The 21551-nt window shown below is 35.3% G+C and overlaps 1 protein-coding gene and 1 pseudogene across 4 annotated transcripts in view; one reads left to right on the top strand and one right to left on the bottom strand.

Annotated features, from left to right (window-relative positions):
- Positions 1-21551, top strand: part of LOC122916524 (WD repeat containing planar cell polarity effector) — a 455082-nt gene that overhangs the window by 91824 nt on the left and 341707 nt on the right. The window lies entirely within an intron of this gene.
- Positions 10662-11493, bottom strand: LOC122915438 (annotated as a pseudogene).

Genomic DNA, 21551 nt, shown 5'->3' with positions numbered 1-21551 from the left:
GTATTTGGCTGTCTTCTGGCTTTCAGCACTGGAGGTTGGCAAGTTGGAGAACTGGTAGACTTACCAGCCAGGGAATTCTATAATCTACAACCATGCCACCCTGCTGCTAGAAAAGGAATGGGTTTGTTTCTCCAAGTATAAATAATAGATCTAATGTCTTTGGTAGGGCCTTGGAGTACCTTACTGTTCCACTGGGATTTCCCATTCTCTCCCTCCAATTTACCTTAGAAATACTTTGTTTTAACTATGTAGAAGCAATGTTGGTAATAGTAATTCATGTGAACAGTTCATTATTTATGTTTGATTACCACATAGAGCTGTAAATATGACTTCTAATCATCATGTTTATTATTAAATAAGTGTGAGGCTAATATTGCAAATTTAATATAACTATGATATTTTATCATTCATAGATGCATGTTTAAAGAAGTTTTTGCTCAACAATATAATAGGAACATTAATTCCAAAAAATTTAATATTTACTGAGGAAATAATTATAATAGTATAACTATGATAGGATATCTTTTTTTTAAATTTTTTTTTAAGGATTTAGTTGTTTATTTGAGACAGAGGGCGAGAAACTGGGTGCAGGGAAGGCAGAGGGAAAGGGAGAGAGAGTCTAAAGCAGACTCCATATTGAACATGGAGCCCAACATGGGGCTTGACCTCAAGACCCTGAGATCAGGGCCTGATCTGAAACCAAGAGTCAGATGCTTAACCAATGGCACCACCCAGGTTCCCCAGTAGTATGTCTTTTTTTATACGCAGTTAAAATAGTCTTTAAAATGTGATTCTGGGTGGATAACAGGAAGAAGAGCCTACCTTGTTACCCTCTGGAAGCCAAAGTAGTGGAAGAGAAGGTATGTCATTGCCTTTGACTATGAAGAGGCCATCCACCATTCTCATTTGTCTCTGTTAATTTTGGCTTTGAAATGTATTCTAGATTTTAAAATGTGATTCTTTTTGAGGTCATACGTAATCAGTTTGCACACACGTAAAATACATTTTCAGAATTGGGATCCTACCTCAGAGTACAATTAGATTATTTAAATCACAATTAAAATCTAACATTTTAATGTATCTCATTCTATTAAACTTTTATAAGTCAAATACATATAACAAGTTAAAGTTTGGATGGTTGATGTAGTACTAGGGTGTCTTGATGGTGATGGTAGTGGTTTTTGTTTTAAAAACAGAGAAAGCTTTACTAAATTTGTGAGGTTTATTGCCTAGTGAACACTAGGTGGTGCAATTGTGCAAGGACCATATAATGAGGTATGTGGAAGTTTTTTTTGTTTGATTTTTAGAAGGCAGGAAGATGAAATTAAAATTCTGGTTTGAGGAAACTCTTTGGAAATACTAAATACTAAAATGCATGGATGAATCTTGTTCTTCTATTAATTGTTCTGGGATTCAAATGGAGCCTATCTTGTGATTTAGATCACAAAGACCTCAAAATATTTGTGTATTATTTACATTGCATTTTAAAATCAACTTCTATACAAAGAAAAACAACTCCACAAAAAAAAAATAAAAGGAAACTGATACAATTTGGTTTTCTATGAATATTTCAGTCTTGAATTGCTCTATGACTACAATTAAACCAGCTAACGCTCTACTCTTTTTTTTTCCCCATTTATTTATTTTCAGAAAAACAGTATTCATTATTTTTTCACCACACCCAGTGCTCCATGCAAGCCGTGCCCTCTATAATACCCACCACCTGGTACCCCAACCTCCCACCCCCCCGCCACTTCAAACCCCTCTACTCTTTTAAATAGTTCTAAAATGCCATAGGATTTTAGCAATTATATGTAATATAGTTCATTTTATCAAGTGATTGTTGATCAGTTAAAACTTGAAAGGTAGCTTTCCTCTGGCATGTTTTGTTTTCTTTTATCCATTAAAAAAAACCAAAACAACAACAGCTTTGCCTTCCTATGGAGGTTCAGGTCATTAAATTAGTAAACTTAAGATTGAGTTTCTCAAATGAAAAATAATTGTTGGTTTACATATATATTAAGGAGAAGAAAAAACATTTCTATACAGATATATATTTAAAGCTTTAAGTCTTAATTCTGAAAAGTTTTTTTTCCCCTTTTAAGTTCTTTTTCTAATTTGAGACATAGTTCTTTTTGGAATTAAAAAACGTCATTTATGTCTTTTACCAATTTAATGAATAATGTTTAGGTTACGTTTATATTTAAATGTCTTTCAATATTTTGGAAGCAAAATATGAAACTCTCTTACCATTTTGAAACATACACTGGTAGTCACAGAAAAATCAGAATCAGTTTGAGTACTTCAGTAGGCTTCCTTAACTGACAGAATTACACAAACTATATGTGTAATTTTACGTTGTTTTTCTAATTGAATCATATATCCTCTATCAGATAGAGTTATACAAAACTGATTTTAAGTTCTACGTAATATACTGAAGCTTTATTTTAAAACTTATTTTCCATGTACTATACAAAGATTATAACATTTTTAGAAATTTAGGTTTAAAGTTTTATGAAAATTTTCTCCCTAATACCACCTTTAGTATTTCCTTTTTACATCTTTGATATTTCTGTTTTGAGATAACATTATTTCATTACTTATGTGGGGCACTTGGGTGGCTCAGTGGGTTAAAGCCTCTGCCTTCAGCTCAGGTCATGGTCCTGGGGTTCGGGAATCAAGCCCCGCATCAGGCTCTCTGCTCAGCAGGGAACTTCTCTGCCTACTTGTGATTTCTCTCTCTCTCTCTCTCTGTGTCAAATAAATAAATAAAATAAAATAAAAACATTATTTCATTACTTATGAATAAAGTCATTTTCCTTCTTTTTGTGAAATGTATGTGTTCACAGACAGACACGCATACATCAGAGTCTGACTAGTTGGGTCATTGCTAATGGCTCATTTGATCCTATTTTTATTTTAAATTTATTTTCACAGTTGACTCCCTTTGAAACTTTTGGAATATAACATGTAATTAATATTTTGTTTAAAAATACATATTAATGTTTGAGTCATGTAAGGCAGTTTTAGGTAAAATGTTGTAGGAACAATTTGTGAAATTGAAAAATCACTATTTTTGTAGTAGTTGGCAGCCTTTATGAAATGACTTGTTGTTCTTGCAGATACATCCATTATCACAGTTGTCACTATTTAATGTACCCATGTTAGCTATATTAGGCAGAGGGCTGAATAACCATGAAAATGTGAGTAACCTCTGACCTCAGAAATCGTTCTTTTAAAAAGAGGACTGAAACATTGGTGATAGGAAATTTGAATTGCTCTTGCAGCTGCAGTGTTTGTTCTGTGAATACTTAATTTAGTTTAAAGCTTTACTTTTTCTTCCAAATCTGTCTTTCAGAAGCATCAAATTCACTTCAGGAAGGAAAAAAAAATGCTTCCTTCCCAGGCCTATATTATTGAATGTGGTTTTCAGGCTTTAAACAGTTTCATTTAAGTAATACATACAGTCTTAAGAATGGGAATCTTCACATTTGACACGCTCTGTTAAATATATAGCTCATTCAGACCCCCTTCAAGATATTGCTATCCAGGGCATTTATTTTGGATAATCCTTTTAATGTCTATATCTCAACTTCTTAGCTATGTAGGAGGAGTTATAGAGTGTAGAGATGTAAGTGTGTGTGTGTGTGTGTGTGTGTGTGTATGTGTGTGTGTGGTGTATATATATTACTGATGTGTAAATATGCATATCTATGTATATTATATAAGATTATTCAAGTTTTATAAAGAATTTAGGTTTTGGTTATGTATGTACATACTTATTTAGATACTTGAAAGAAACTGTGCAAGACTTATGTTTGATGTGTGGGGAGTTACACATAGAATACTCATTAGGGTAATGGGATTGCTATGGTAATTCTCACATGCTGACCAAAAATTTAGCTCAAAGACATTTGACAATGGCGTTTAAAAAAAAAAAAATTGGATCATGGTCTAGTTACTTTGAAATTATTAACTCATCTGGCCTATATAAGACTCTCCTACCCTTAGTTTTAAACAACTTAGTAATGTATTTGTCAATCAGAGAAGGTGGAGAGAAAAGGGCAGACAGAATCTTAGCATTTGCTGCTTTAATACCAACTAGGCAAAATCAAAATATTTGTTATATATTTTAATATTTGCTCTGTATATTCCATAATGTTAAATGATTTTGAAAAATCATGAAAGGATATTATGATAAAAAGAATATTATGATAAAAAGAATATGAAAGTAATCTGAAATAAGTTTTTTCAACATTATATAATAGAGAATTATGTGAAATAAAAGACCATGTATGATTATTATTTACTTTATTACATGCTGTATTGAATTATCAGTCCTGACAGTAAGAACTCTTTTGTGCAGTTTGGAAAATGATAAAGCATTCCTGAAATCCATTTGAGTTTCAATGCTTATTAAATCAAAATGGGACCAATTAAGAATTGAAATACAGAATTTAATCGTGTTTTAATTAGGAACATTTTCTGCTTTTCTTCATTTTGTATTTAACATAAATAGTCACATATAGAGACATAATAATTAGCATATCTAATATAAAACAGACTCTTACATGCTTTCTGGCCTACCATTAACACTCCTTTACTTCTGAAGGGTTTGAGGTGCCTCCGGCAAGTACCATGTCTGTTCCTTACCCAACCATAAGAGGAAGCTTTGATACCAACAAGCTGCTTTCATTACTTCTGTTTTATTTGAACAGAGTGTGCATAATTATCTGCTCCAGGAGTGAACATTTTATGTAATGAACTTTCTGAATTCTGTACCTTCTTTTAATTCATTAATTTGTTTACACTAGCTGATAGAAACCCAACTTTATAAGAGTTTAACCTAGTTATAAAAGAAAAACAAGTATTTTGTTATTTTAGAGGAATGTTAACAGAGGTCAAATGAATATTTATGTCTTATTTATAAAAAGAATTTGTAAATCAAATACTACTTCTTAATATAGGAAACTTGTTTTCATATTGAATTGAATTGTGCACATCATCTTTAAGCCACCTTGAATAGTGTTACAGAAAATAATTTCTATATAGATTTTTAAAGTCTAGTTTTTTAAAAATTTAATTGCTTTTCAAAATAGCACTTACAACAAAGCTACTGGAACACAGCCTTTTAATAGAAAGCCTTGCTTCTATTTAGAATAACAGTAAAGATGAAGTTATTAGAGTACTTAAGAACTAGGGAATGCAAAGCATGTCCTGAGTGACTCAAGAAGTGATGTATTAGCTATTATCTACCAATCTGTTAATCTATCAATAAATGACATTATTGGTTCAAATTCTCTGATTGCCTGTAGATAATAGTTCAACTGATAGAAAAAAATACACTACTGAAAATTAGTTTGTTAAAACTTGGAGTAATCAAAGTATTACCAGAGTTAATTTTTAACCATCATTTGTGGAGCAGACCTTATTCAGCATTCTCAGTTTATTCTATGTGTTACAGAAGTTTTGGCAATATGAGAGAATTTTATCTGCTTTTACCTTGCAATATATTTATACTTTTTACTTCAGGTGAAAAGAAACACTTTAGGTGTCAGAAATATTAGCAAGACTGCAATGAGATAACAGTTTTCTATGTAAGTGTAAATTGTGGGTTTACTGTCTTAGAAGAAAAGACAAATTTTTTAAAACAAATTAATAATGGCATAATTTTGGGAAAAGTTTCACTTCTCATCAAATGCTATGTTTGCTAAAAATATGTTTTCTTTGAATATTTCACCAATGGATACTAAAACTATATTCTTTAACTGTTTATTAAAGTTCTGTCTGGGAAACTTGTTTTCAGGAGTTGCAAAGAGGAAATTTGAGAAAAGTCTGAGAAATAGACACCAGCTCATGATTTTTTTTTCCCCCAGTAAGGTTTATTTGAGAGAGAGAGAGAGAAAGTGTGTGGGTAGGGGCAGAGGGAGAGTGACAGAGAGAATCCTTAAGCTGACTTCCTGCTGAGCACAGAGCTAGATGTGGGACTCCATCCCAGAACCCTGGGATCATGACCTGAGATGAAATTAAGATTTGGCTGCTTGTCCAACTCAGCCACCCAGACACCCCCAGCCCATGAATTCTAATGACTAAGGTTATATTATTTTGAAAATATATACACTAATCATAGAGTTCTTCTGCATCTCACCTCATATGTTCTGAGAACAAAATAAAAGTGACCGATTTCCATGAATACATAATTTACATTTCTTAAAAGTTACTTCATTAGGATTATTATGATTCTGACTCTCAAACCATTGGACAGTGAAATTCTATCAGGCTAGTTTCATCTTTTCTGCTAGCTTTACTACTTTAAAAACTGTAAACCCTTAATAAATTGCTGAAATGTTGTTTGAAAATACATGTCAAAATAATACATGCTTTAAAAATATGTTCCTTGAATGAGACATGAATGAATGCTTTCAAAGGAGGTGTTGACACTAGTGATTTTGATGATTGATATTAAGCTATAGAGAAAATACACAGGATGATGTAGTATATTTAAAGCCGACTTATGACAGTAATATATGCTAAAATTGTTGGGGTATAGAAATCATCTTCATAGCTGGATTATAATGCTTGTATGAATTTCTCTCCCTTTGAATACCCCAAGCAGTTTGTCAGAAGTGAATTTTTAATTTTTAGGTGACGGTTTAAAGTATTTTAAGATGAAAAGCTCTAAACTTAAGTAGGTTAACAAGTGAACTAATTCTGCAGGATAGTCATATTTCTCAATGTTTCTTATTTTTCTGCACTAGCATATTAGTGAATCAGTTCTTACGTAGTAAGTCAATTTTTGTTTTTAATTATTTATTTATTTTATTTGAATATCACTGACAAACAATATTACATTAGTTTCAGGTACAACATAGTGATTCCACAAGTTTATGCTGTCTATATTCACCACAGTGTAGCTACCATTTGTCACCATACAACACTATGACAGTGCACTGACTATATTCCTTATCCTGATTGTTTTATGCCCATGACTTATTCATTCCATAACTAGAAACCTATATTTCCCACTCTCCTTCACCCATTCACCCTCCTGCCCTGCTCAGTTCTCTTGATTCTGGTTTTTGTTTGTTTGTTGTTTTAGATTCCACATATGAGTGAAATCATAATGTATTTGTCCTTTTCATCTGACTTATTTCACTTAGGATAATAACCTTGGGGTCTGTCTCTGTTGTTGCAGATGGCACAATCTCATATTTTCTATGGCTATGAAATACACACACACACGCGCATACGCACTCACACACACACACACACACACCATCTTCCTTATCCATATTCTCTGATGGACGCTTGGATTGCTTCCATATCTTGGCTACTATAAATAATGCTGCAGTAAACATAGGGGTACATGCATCCTTACAAGTTAGTATTTTTGTTTGTTTGTTTGTTTTTATTTAAGGGTAAATACCCAGTAGTGGAATTATTGGATCGTATGGTATTTCTATTTTTAATTTTTTGAGGAACCTCCATACTGTTTTCCACAGTTGCTGCACCAGTTTACATTCCCACTGACAATGTGCCAGGGTTCCCTTTTACCACATCTCATCAACATTTGTTATTTTTTTGTCTTTTTGGTAAATGACATGACAGGAGTTAGGTGATATATCATTGTGGTTTTTAATTTGCATCTTCCTAATGATTAGTGATGTTGAGCACCTTTTCATTTATTGATTGGCCATCTGTGTGTCTTCTTTGGACAAATTCAGGTCCTCTGCCCATTTTTAATCAGATTATTTGGAGTTTCTTTGGTGTTGAGTTGTGTAAATTATTTATATATTTTGACTATAAACCCCTTATTAGATATGTCATTTGCAAATATTTTCTCCCATTCAGTAGGTTCCCTTTTTGCTTTGTTGTTGGTTTCATTTGCTGTGTAAAAAAGCTTTTATTTTTATGCAATCTCAATGGTTTATTTTTTACTTTTGTTTCCTTTGCCTTAAGAGACATGCCTAGAAATATGTTGATGTCAGAGACATTACTGCCTGTGTTCTCTTCGAGGATTTTTATGGTTTCTGGTCTCATATTTAGGTCTCTAATCCACTTGAGTTTATTTTTGTATATGGTGTAAGAAAGTGGTCTAGTTTCTTTCTTTTGCATATACCTGTCCAGTTTTCCCCACAGCATTTGTTTAAGAGACTGTCTTTTCCCTGTTGTATATTGTCTTCTTAGTCATAGATTAATTTGCCATAAAGTGTGAGTTTATTTCTGGACTGTCTGTCCTGTTCCATGGATCTGTGTGTTTGTATTTGTGCCAGTACCATACTGTTTTGATTACTACAGCTTTGTAGTGTAGCTTGAAATCTGGGATTAATACTTTCAGCTTTGTTCTTCTCAAAATTGCTATGGCTATTCAAGGTCTCTTGTGGTTCCATACAAATTTTAGGATTATTGGTTCTAGTTCTGTGAAAAATGCTGTTGGTATTTGATGGAAATTATGTTGAATCTGTAGATTGCTTTGGGTGGTATGGACATTTTAACAATATTGATTCTTCCAGTTCATAAGCATGGAATATCTTTCCATTTGTTTGGTCATCTTCAGTTTCTTCACTAATGTTTGTAGTTTTCAGAGTGCAAATCTTTCACCTCTTTGGTTAAGTTCTGAGATATTTTTTTCCTTTTTGGTGCAGCTGTAAATGGGATTGTTTTCTTAATTTCACTTACTGCTACTTCGTTATTAGTGTATAGAAAAGCTACCAATTTCTGGTTATTAATTTTGTATCCTGCAACTTTACTGAATTTGTGTGTTACCTCTGATAGTTTTTTGGTGAAGTCTTCAGTATTTTCTATGTGTAGTATGTTATCTGCAAATGTGACAGTTTAATTTCTTTCCTAGTATGGTTGCCTCTTAGAATCAATTTTTATTTTTACATCTTATTTGGGATTCTATATATCTAATTTTGTAATCTCATGTGTTACTTTAAATAATATTGTTAACAATTTATAAATACTTGGTCATATAAAATTGAGGAATTGATTATATTTTACTTGATTAAAGGCAAAATTTTGGACTATGTGACTTTTGGGGTTCCTTTCTTAGCATTTTAAGCCATCCTTTTGAATGCAGATCATGCTCTTTGAAATTTAGGCCTTATTTAACCTTTGTGAAATTTTTTAAAAATTCTTGTTTTTTTGAGCATAGTATATGGTGATTGCAGATTTTTCATACTCAGATTTTGCAATTCGGGGACATACCTTCATATTTAGCAGAGATAAGACATATTCATGCATTCATTCATTCAGCAACAAATACTTACAAAACATCTGCTGTGTTCTATAAGAGTAGTTAAGTTACCTATCAGGGCTCAAGTCAGTTTCAGTCTTGTGGAGGACACAGACAAGGAATTAAAATTTAAGTATGTAAGTTGATGAGTACTATGTTTGGGAAATGTAGAGGGTATCTGAAAGTACATGTGGTAGAATTATGTTTGGCCATCTAACCAAATCTTTGGGGAGCCTGGTATTGGGGGAGGTGTCCTAGAAAAAGTTTTTGCTAACCTGATGCATTACATGTATAAGGATTAGCCCGGGGACATGTTCGAAGGGAAAGAGATGTGGGGATAGCTAAGTGCATTTCACATGGAGTATGCACAAAGGCAAAGAGGAACATGGCATGACTCATGGGACTCTAAGACTTAAGTGTTCAGAAATGAAGCCAGAGGTGTGAGGAAAGAGTGTTTTATGCATAGTCTTACGTATTATTGGAATTTCATCCTTGGTGCAGTGGAAAGTCATTAAGGCTTTTAGAGAAATTACATGATTCTTGTTGCTGTTTGGAAAAATTTTGCTGGCAGCAGTATGGAGAAGGGGTTGGAAGACATTAGCTTAGAGACAATGATACAAATAAGGACTTTCTGAGTAATTAATTAAGATGTATTTGAGTCATAAACTATTTTGGTAGCAGTAAAGATGGAAAAAACTAGATGAATTTATGAAATTTTGACTAATAAAAGCAAAAGTTGATGATTGTAGGATATGGAGTTTGTGGAAGAAATAAATAGTAGTATAAGTGACACTCAAGTGTCTAACTTAGGTGATTAGGTGGATAGTGCTTCCATTCAGTGTGATTGGAATCATGGAAGAAGTCAGAAAAGGAAGAATATGAATTCGGGTTTAAAGATGGTGAACTTCATGTTAATGTGGAATAAGGTGGCCAATAGAAAGTAGACACATAAACTAGCTGCTGAGGAGAGAAGTGAGGACTAGTGACTAAGAGTCATCAGCATGTAGGTAGTAATTGGAGTAGATGAAGTGTTTTCCAGGGAGGACCTAAAGAATAGAGATCTTGGAGGACTCTGAATAGGACCCTGAGGAATCCAGTATTTAAGAGATGGACAGAGGAAGAACCAGTGAAAAATACTCAGAAGCAGTAGCTAGAGAAAGGTAGGTTGAAAATGAGGAGAGTGCGGTGTCACTGAAACCAATATGTGTAAGTGAAAAAAGGTGTCAGGCAGTTAGAGTAGAAATATAATGGTAGAAAATGCACACTGTATGAGAAATTCAGATGATATGCTATATGATTTCAGATGAAAGATTCTGTCTGTCTGGGGAACAGGAATGCTCATGGAGGAGGTTGCATCTGAAAAGCACATTTTAAAAAAATTTTTAATTTTTTTTTTGAGTCTAATCTTATTTACTTGTTACTCTTAGAAAATCTCTCTCTCTCTCTCTCTCTCTCTTTTTTTTTTTAAACTGGTCTCAGACTTAGAGGTGGAAGCTGTCAGAGAGGACAGCCTCCATCTCTTGGCAATCTGTTCCCGGCTTTTCTTTTTCTTTGGCTTCCTTCATTCTCTTGGCCAAAGTTTAGCATATTCTGGGTCCTCTTCTTTATTTTTCTTAGTGTGCTCTTTCTTCAAAGCAATACACCAATGTTTGTTTTGGAACATATATGGAGTAACAAGACACTGAATCTTGGGAGTTTGGTTCTAGATTTCTTACCTTCTTTGCTTAAGTGCTTTCCCAGAACATACTGGCGGACATCATCTTCTTTAGAGAGATTGAAGAATTTGTGGATTCTGCTGGCTCTTTTGGGCCCCAGACAATGAGGCACAGTAGTATCAGTGAGTACAGGAATATCCTTCTCGCCCATTTTTTACGGTGACCAAGTTGAGAACACTGAGATTGGCATCCACAGTGCAACCCCAGACAGATTTGTGCCTTCTCTAGGCAGTCCTCCTTGGTTTATAGCAGGAATGCCCCTTTCTCAGCAGCAGGTGGATGCAGCCATGGGTCAAGACACCCTGCTTCATGGGGAACACTCTGCCTTGTTTGTCATTGCTACCACTGATTCGGACCACATAACCCTTCCATTCTTCACCCAGAGCATCAGCAGCAACTTCTGTGGCCATACGCTTCTCATAAAAGGTATGAAGTTTGTGTTCATCATTCACTTCAATGAGTTTCTGGCAGCCAGTAGCTGAGAAAGAGATGTTCAGCTTCATCCTGAAGCAGCCTGCTGCCTCTGAGCTGAAAGACACATTTAAAGAAGCTATTGAATGGTGGGGAATACACTCCAGGTTAAGGGGCAACATAGTAGAAGGTAGGAAAGTATAAGGCTGTAGAAATAACAAGTTGTATAATAGCCAGGGACAGTTCTAGGGTTGTTTTTAGAGGTAAGACTAACAATAGGGGGAAATGATCATGAAGGCCGTGATTGACATGCTAAGAGCTCTATGCTTTTGGCAATAGGAAGTCATAGGAGGATTTTAACTAGAGAGATTTCATTACTTTTAAGGATGAAGAATATTCCATTGTATAGATATATCACATCTTGTTTATCCATTCATCAGCAGTATATTCTTTAGGGATATATATATATAGGTAGGAATCTATTTTGAAAAAGGGAAGTAACCCAAAATTCAGGGTGCATGTCACCTCTGGAGGAGGGAATGGAGGGATGTGACTTAGGAGGGGACACGAGCATTTAACATATTGGTAGTGTTCTATTTCTTAAACTGAACGGTGAGTACAGGCTATTCATTTTATCCATTAAATAGTACTTATATATTTTATTTTTTAGGATGTATATTTCATTTTTTAAAAATTTTTTTAAAGATTTTATTTATTTATTTGACAGAGAGGTCACAAGTAGGCAGAGATGTAGGCTGAGAGAGAGGAGGAAGCAGGCTTCCCGCTGAGCAGAGAGCCCAGGACCCTGGGATCATGAACCGAGCGGAAGGCAGAGGCTTTAACCCACTGAGCCACCCAGGCGCCTCGATATTTCATTTTTTTAAGAAAAAGTGATTATGCCATTAGTGTAATTTTCAGTGTCTTGTAAATAGAAGAATGATAGGATGAGATTTGTTACTTGATAAGATTAATTTATCAGTAGGTTAAGTTGGGACAAAAAGAGGTTCTTTGGAGAGATTTTTGAAATTGTCTAGTAGAGGAGTACAGGGCCAGAACCAAATCAAACTATAGCATTGGAGAAGATAGGAGATTAATATAAATCGGGCAAAAAAAAAAAATCAACAGTATTTGTGAACTGGTGGAGTTCACCCTTTGTGGACAGGGTGAAGTGGAGGTGTTCATTTCCAGTTTGCTTTCTTTCCTTTTTCTCACAGTGACTTTATCTAAAATCACTCATACTGAGTCTCCCTCTGTTCACCTTGCCTTACTCAACAGAAGACCTTTCTTCATTCCTCATTAGGAAAAAAATAAGTTATCCAGCTTTAATGTTTCGCTTTTTGTCCCTCTTTCACATCAAGAAATATGAAGAGTGAGATTTTACCTTACTTGCTGACTAGTAGGTTAGTGAGTTTCATGGATGCTGGTAGAAAACAGAGGTTAAGTTTTTATTCATAGCAATAGAAAACTTAAGTATTAGCATTTTTGCATTGGTTCCCTGAACCCCAGTTTCTCTGGTGTGACAGGAAGAGTGCCAGATGACACCAGTACACTGAGCGGGTTCCATTACACTGAGCTTGGGGAACCTAATTTTTTATAATGGGAAGTAAGCATGCCTGCCCTTTGCTCCATAAGAAACATTATCTCTATTTTCTAGGGCTATTATCCTTCAAAAGATAGTCTAGAATAAAGGGCACTCCATGCCTCTTTTACAGACCTGAAAGATTACAAAGAATTGTTTCCTAACACCTGAGAACATCTTAATGTTTATCCTTCTTTCACTCCTGTCTGTCTCAGAAATAAGTCATTTCTTTTCATGGCTAACACTTCAACTTTGATTTTTATCCTCTTTTCTTGACTTCTGAGATCTTGTGTGATGGCTAGAAGACTCTCAAATCTTCATTTATCAAATATTTATTGCATATATGCTACCATGTGTGATGTTACAAAGCAGCTTTATGTAGCACTTCTGCTAGTGGAGGTACTCAGACAAGTAAACAAAGAAATAAGATTATCTTAGTATAGGATAAGCTCAATAAAATAAAAAAGAATGACGTGACAGAAACTAGGATGGTCCTATTTTATATGGTGATTATTGGAGAAGACTTTTGGGAAGAAGTGACCTATGCACAGAGATCTGAATTATGAGAAGAATCAGATTTCCTTATAAAAGAAGAGCACAAAAACTCGTAGGAATAAGAGTGATATTTTTTGAGAAACAAAAAGAAATCCCATGTTTCTGGATTGTAGTGAACTAAGGAAGATAGTGGTAAATGATAAATTTGAAGAGGTAATTCATGACAAAAAGTTTGAATTTTATTCTGTCTGTAACCTTTGTTACTCCACTATATCTTTCTTTTATTATAGATACTCTAGGAGCCTTTCTCTGTCCTAAATCACTTTTTATATAGATGCCACTACTTCCCTTTCTTTTCCAATTCTTTAAAACCAGAAGAATTAAAAGGTAAATTCTCAACACTGTTAGAAGACTGGAAATGGTGCCATCAGAAATTGTGAGGAATTCTTGAGAGGCCAAAAACAGAAGCCTGGAAAATGACAGCCCAGAATGCAAAGAAAACAACTGTGTATGAGAGGAAACCCTCAAAACTTTGAAGTTCTTGCTAGGGGGGGTAATTATTTAAAGGTATGTGCCTTAGAAAGGAAAACAGTATTTCCCCTTTCCCAGTTCTTTCTCCTCAAATCTGGCACATACACATGTATACTCCATTCTTTCAGCTCTCCCTTTCTCTCTCTTTCTGACACATGCACACACACACAGTAGTGATAGCAGACAGCAGTGGTATTTGTCCGTTTCTGAAATTCAAAAGCCATATTAAGGTAAAATACCTATTTGGGAAAGACTTCCAATGTGGCTGTAGGGACATGAGAAAGGAGTACAATATGAAGTAACTTGGGTGGACTTATCTGTGTTACAGATGTGGACTGGAGGAAAAATGAAAGATAGTTCTGTCCAGGTGGGAAATATGTTTGAGTACTCTATAACCAGATTAAAAGTCTTCTGTTTTTGTCACTTGGAGTCTCCTCACCTTGCCTTTGTAGGCTAACCTACACATCTTAATGAGACTATGGCCACTTATATACCAGCAGTCTTCCTGTACAGGAAAGAGACTGGATGGGCAAAATGTCTACATGGCTATAGAGAAAACCTGAGCCAACTGTGTATAATCATCAACTTAGATTTTTGTGTATAAATATGAATGGATAGCCAGGGATCATCAGACAGGTAAGAAAACCACTAGCAGGAAAAAGAAGAGCCAAGATGAACAAACCACTAATTTGGGTAAACATTAATTCAAAGAACAGAAGATCATGTAAAATATATTCTAATCAATAATTTTTGAGAGATTCCAGAAGATAATGGAACAAGAATAGACCATGATTCAAAAGAAGCAATGAGAAAAAAGATCTTTGAAATTAAACACATGATTTAAAATTTTAAAAAAATATAGGGGTGGGGCACCTGGGTGGCTCAGTGGATTAAGCCTCTGTCTTCGGCTCAGGTCATGATCTCAGGGTCCTGGGATCGAGTCCCACATCGGGCTCTCGGCTCAGTGGGGAGCCTGCTTCCTCCCCTCTCTCTCTGCCTGCCTCTCTGCCTACTTGTGACCTCTGTCAAATAAATAAAATCTTAAAAAAAAAATATATATATATATATAGGGGTGTCCAGCTGATTCAGTTGGTAGAGCATGCAACTCTGGATCTCAGGATTGTGAGTTCGAGTCCCACATTAGGTGCAGAGCTTACTTAAAAAAAACAAACAAACAAAAAACCCCAAACTATTAATATATACCTTTGACCCTTGAACAGCAAGAGGGTTAGGGGTGCTGACTTCCTACACAGTTGAAAATCTGAGTATACTTTTGACTCTCCAAAACTTAATTACTAATAGCCTGTTGTTGACTGGAAGCCTTACTGATAACATAAACAGTCAATTAACACATATTTTGTATGTTATATTTATTATATGCCATATTCTTTCAATAAAATAAGCTAGAGAAAAGAAAATGTATAAAGAAAATCGTAAGGAAGAGAAAATATTTTCACAGTACTGTACTGTGTTTATTGAAAGATGTCTTGGTGTAAGTGGTCCTGTGCAGTTTAACCTGTATTGTTTAAGAGTACATCTTTCTGTATATAAGAAGAGCAAAGCAATGTAACAGGTCTAAGCACAGACTGAAATAGTAATCTGGAAGATAAAATCAAAGAAATACTCTCAGAGTTAAAAGACAAATGTGGGAGGGGTGCCTGGGTGGCTCATTGGGTTGAAGTCTCTGCCTTTGGCTCAGGTCATGATCCCAGGTCCTGGGATCGAGCCCTGCATCTGGCTCTCTGCTCAGCAGGGAGTCTGCTCCCCCAACTTTCACCCTGCCTTCCCCCCCACCCCCTCCTGCCTCTATGCCTACTTGTGATCTCTGTCTGTCAAATAAATAAATAAAATCTTTTAAAAAGAAAAAGACGAAATGTGGGATAGAAGTTAAGCCATGGAAGGTCAATCCAGGTAATGCAATATAGTTAGAAATTGAGAAATAAAGGCTGGCCCCTCCACATGTAACCATTTGGCTTTAGAGGACTGTTGTTATTAGTGGTTGGGATGGGCCTCTGGACCTTGCTTCAACCAGAGCATCTCTACTTTTAAAATTTTTATATGTTGGAATTAGTGTAATAGTTTATTGAAGGAAAAAGTGATCTACCAGGAAAAAAAAGTTTGAAAATTAATGACGTATGGGGGAAAGCTCAGATTTGCTGCATTTTATACATAGGTCTTTATAGTCTTTACCCCAACTTGTCTTTCTAGGGGGAGTGAAAGAAGATTACATAGAAGAGGTAGGGGCCAACTCACATAGGGGTATATGTAAACCAATATAAGGACTTTAAGACCTATGCAGTGAGACGTTTTTGAAGAGCTTCAGACAGATAAAATGATCTAATTTGTATATTTAAAATATTTTATAGTAATATTTTACTTATTACTTATTGTACATTATATATTAAAAATCTGAAAATATCTTTATATTTCTATGGGAAATGGATTATGATGGCTTAAAAGTTGAAATGGGAGGCCAGTCAGAGGCATGAAATATTCTAGGCAAGATAGGATGCTGTTCTAAACTGGAGAGCTAAGTGGGATAGAAAAAACTAGCAAGATTAAAATATATTTTAGAAGAAGCTGATTCAAGGGGTGCCTCGGTGGCATAGTCGGTTAAGCCTCTGATTCTTGGTTTCTGCTCAGGTCATGATTTTCAGGTGGTAAGACTGAGCCCTGCATCACGCTCTGCACTCAGTGCAGTGTCTGCTTGAGATTCTCTCCCTTTGCCCTGGCCCTCCTGCTCATGCTCTTTCTCTCTCAAATAAATAATAAGCTACATCTTAAAAACAAAAAAGAAAAAGAACCTGAGCCGTAAGGGAAAAGAGAACATGAGAGTGCTGACTGATAGTGAGAAAGACTTGAAGGGTATGGTTTTGTTTTTCTTTTTTTCCTTTCTTCCTTTTACTCTCCTCTGTCTCCTCCCTTGCCCCACTTTCAGTAAAACAGTGGGTATTTCTTTATAGTCATAATGTATACTCCATTTTGTTGGGAAAGGGAAAGGAGTTGGTGTTAAGACTGGAAAGGTTGCCCACATTCAAAATGAATTGCTCATATATTTAATAAAAGAATATCAGAACTTTAAAAAATAAACATTTGTTATCCTCATAGTTTGTGTGTATCAGATATTTGAGAGTGGCTTAGATGAGCAGTTCTAGCTCAGGCTTTCTCAAGAGATATTACAGTGATCTAATGGCTGGCCTGGAGCTGGTGGATCTAAGTCCCAGGAGGCTCATGCATGTGGTTGGCAAGGGTGTGCTGGTTGTTGCCAGGGGGCCAGCTCTTCCTCTCCCAAAGTGGTCTTCTTCATGAGCTGTTTGAATATCTTCACAACATAGTTCTGGCTGTATCCTCTCCCTCTGGCCTTGGGGTGAGATGCATCTGCAGAGGCAGGTTCTGAGCCTCATGGACAGCTGCAGCAGTTGAAACATGGGGCAGAGTAGTCAGAACTTTTTAAAAAATGGTATTAAATACCGTACAATGAAGAAGCATATACTGACAAAACGTTGGATTTGGGGATTAGACAAATTCATGTTTAAAATATAGCTCATCCCAGGACTCCTGGGTAGCTCAGTCGGTTAAGCATCTGCCTTAGGCTCAGGTCATGATCGCAGGGTTTGGGATCAAGTCCCTTGTTGGTCTCCCTGCTCAGCTAGGATCCTGCTTCTCCCTCTGCCTGTTCTGCCTGTTCTGCCTGCAGCTCTCTCTGCTTCTGCTCTCTCTCTCTGACAAATAAATAAAATCTTAAAAAAAACCCCACCCCCAAAATAATAAAGTATAGCTCATCTCCTTTCTACTTTTTAAAATAGGAAAATACTATCTCATATGCATGCTGTTAAGATCTAAATGAGAAAATGCATATAAAGCACTCACCATACAGTAGGGACTATCTAATTTGCTGAGACGAAAACTTTCTTTTTGATCAAATAGAAAATGAATAACTTGAAAACCTTAGAGACTTTTCAAACTTGTTGAGGTTTAAAAACAAGTAAATACAATTTCTAAAGCAAATCACACATATTTCCTTATTAAGATAATCAGTGATTTATATATAGGAAGTTAATAACACCCAGCACAAATTTAGTTCCCAGTAATTGACCATTGCTTTATGAGAGTATTTAACCTTTTTTTGAGTATCTTTAAAACACTTTCTGAGTATACCAATTATTGAATAATTTGTAATAGAGTCATACCATAAAAAAGTTATGTCAAACATCCGTTTAATAAGTTAGGTATTTATGTAAGTGTATACTGGAATGTTTATGGAAGGGGATGAAGAGTTAAAGCAGTGTTCATGCCAAATCCACCATGCATTCATGTGTATTGAGCTATACATTTAAAAAAATATTTTGTAATTAAAATCTGTATATCACCAATTTTTCTTTGTTAGAAAATAAATGACGTATAATATTTACTAACCACTGAAAAAATAGCAAACTCTGCTTTGAGTACCTAGTCACCTTCTCATTGGCTGGCACCATCTGTGACAATTCTGAACTGTACTGTTTACAGACACACAGCTGTAGCCTGAGTTGGCACCAAAACTAAGTATTGACGCTGTGCTCTTTGCAGCCCCGGCCCTGTCTAATTCCTCTGGAAAGGAGGGAGAAGAGGTTGCAAATGCAGGAGTGATGAGAGTAATTGATAGTTTGTCTCTTCTCTCTTAAAAAATAAACTCTCCTTCTGTCTCGAAACTCCTTTAGCTACCACCGTGTCTCACCATCCACATTCATGGCTTCAACCACATAACTGGCTCCTAAACCCATATTTTTATTCTAGATCTCACTCCCGAGCTCCATATCTGTAGTTTTATCTGGGTGTTTATATTTGGGTGCTCGTATCTGTTTATATCTGGGTGTTTAACGTCTACCTAATGCTTCAAGTTAGCTTGTCACTCTACAGAATAGTCATTTCCTAAGTAATAAATGTTAACTGTGGGCAGTTCAGCAGTTTTGCACCTATTTTTAAATGCCGGATGACATCATGGAATGTTGCAAAGTCAAAGTGGTGAATTATCCCAGAAGAATCCTAGTTGTATTTCTAATAGAAAATATTCTTTCTTGGAGAGTGCCTGTTGAAGTAGTAGGATTAGCTGCTATTCCAGTGGTTAAACAGACCATCAGTTGAAGCAGAATGAAAGATGCCCACCAAGACATTAAAGGCATTAGCACAGGAGTGAGTGAAACACCAGGGATGAAGCATTTACTCAGTGTTCACTGCTCTTTCCATCTGCATATGTGTTCTGAATAAACTTGGGAGAAGGTGGGAAACTTTCTTTAAATCAAATGGCACACATACATAGTATAGAAAATCAGAGTTCTTCAAGGCTTATCACTAACAATGAACGGCATTTGCCTATCTCAGTGCTTTCCATGGGCAACCACTTCCAATTCTTTAGTTATTTCTTCTGGTGTTTACCTCTTTGTTTGTAAATAATATGTATTACTTATTTCTTCATTTTGATCTTAATCCTTCATCTTAGCTCTTACCCTTCCCATACATACTTCTCTCCTTTCCAGCACAGATAAAACACAGTTTTTGGTTAATCCACATTGTATGTCTATAGTATTCTAATTGTATATAATCAAAATTTAGCAATGTAACATATTAAGATTACATTTTTCTTCTTGTGTAATTTTTTTAGTTTTCTCTGCAGTTAATAATTGCCTTGCTTTCCAAAGTTGCTTATTTTTTTATAGACCTATTATTTCCTCAACCCCAGTTTCCCCAGCAGAAATGTAGAATCTTCTTTTGGTGAATCTGTGTGTATCAGGTAATCTGTTACTTTCAATTTTTTCTTGGAAATATTCTTCTTGAAGTTTGCTGTCATCCTTCACTCTGCCCGAGATACAGCCATCCTTGTATGATTTCTCTTTATTGCTATTCCGGAAATGCCTTTTTTCCTTGTTTTTGTGTTGGATCTTTTATTTCCTGGATCCCATATTTTCCTCTTTATGGGTTTATTGTATCCTTTGGTGGAACACATCTTCCAGTAATTTCCTGTAAAAAGGGCACAATAATTAAATCTTGAGACTTTACCTCTTTGAACATCTTTATTGTACTCTCACATTGAAGTGTGAGTTTGGCTACATGTAAAGTTATAGGTAGGAAATATAGGTAGGAATTATAGGTAGGAAAATTATAGGTAGGAAACTGCTTTCAGAAATTGAAAGCAGTACTCTAGCTTCTAGCTTCCAGGTTTGTCTTCTAGCTTCCAGGGTTGCTTGTTGAGAAGTCTGATGCCTTGATCCTTTTTAAGTAATTTTTTTTCTTCTCTGGAAACTTAAGATTTTTGTTTATCTATAATGTTTTATGATTTCGTAATGATGTGCTTAGGGGGTGAGTCTTTTGCAAATCACTGCATTGGGTACTTAGCAATTTCTTTCTACATAGAAACTCATGTACTTCAGTCCTGGGAAATTTTCTTGTATTATTTCTTTGGTAGTTTCTTCCTTTCCTTCTCTTGCCTCTGTTTTCTTCCTCGGTCATATTTGTAATTTAGGATTAATCTGACTCATTTTCCAAATTCCTTTTCTGTGTGTGTGTGTGTGTGTGTATGTGTGTGTACACATGCACATGTAGTGTGTAAGTATGCATTTCTTTTTTCTTTATTGGAGATGACCTCAACATTATTTTCCAAGTCTTCTTTTGAATTATTTATTTTGGCTTTCATGTGTTTATTTCGTCCCTCTTTTCGGCATAGCTCTCCTACTTTCAGTAATGTTTTATTTCTTAAGTACTTTCTCTGATAAAACAACCTTTCAAGAGTCAGTTTACTGTTTTCTTCTATGGTAGGGAGGGATTGCCCAGTTGTGGTGGCAGAGAAAAGCACCTAGAAGTATTATCTACATAGAATTTCAGACAGATCTTTTGTTTTCAATCCTAAGCACAGGTATTCCTTCAAAAGTATTTGGTGCCTCCAGTTTCTGAGCCTTTCTAGAGTTCCAGTGCATGAACACTTTGGCTCTTAGCCATCTACCTTCCGTATGTACTTGGCTTTCCACATTCTTGAATCTGTTGTCAGTTACCTTTGTCCATCTGCTTTTTACTCTCCAAAATTTTGTTGATAACTATTTTGTTGTCTTCTAATTCTCTTCGCCTTGAGAGTTTTCTTTTTATTGTTTATTGTCTTTTTAGTGTGGGCTTGGAGGGTAGTGAAGGTAACTATATGTGTTCAATCCCCTATCTTTATTGGGATGGTCCTCTATGCAGGATTTTTGTGTGTGTTGCCAGCTTGCTTGGAGCTGGCTGTGCTACCAAAAGAAACCAATCAAGCATTGGTGTGTGTATATATATGTATATATATATATATATTTTTCCCCTTGATTCTAATGTATCATTGATTATAAAGTGCTATTGATTTAGTATAGCATCAAATTCTGATAAAAAGCAACACTATGTTAATATATACATTGATTATAAGATAAATAAGTTTTAGAAACCATCAAATTTGAATCTTACAGTAGATTCATATGACCCAGTCATATGCTAGGTATTCATTTTCTCTAAAAGGGGGCTAAGGTTCTGAAAATGGATTTATAATTTCAATTTTTGTAGCTTGGATTGTGTTAGATTGTTAGAATTA

The sequence above is a fragment of the Neovison vison genome, chromosome 8 (assembly GCF_020171115.1).
Source record: "Neovison vison isolate M4711 chromosome 8, ASM_NN_V1, whole genome shotgun sequence".
In the NCBI taxonomy this organism is placed as follows: Eukaryota; Metazoa; Chordata; class Mammalia; order Carnivora; family Mustelidae; genus Neogale; species Neogale vison.
The sequence above is the reverse complement of the archived record's forward strand: the minus strand, read 5'-3'. Positions and strand labels throughout refer to the sequence as shown.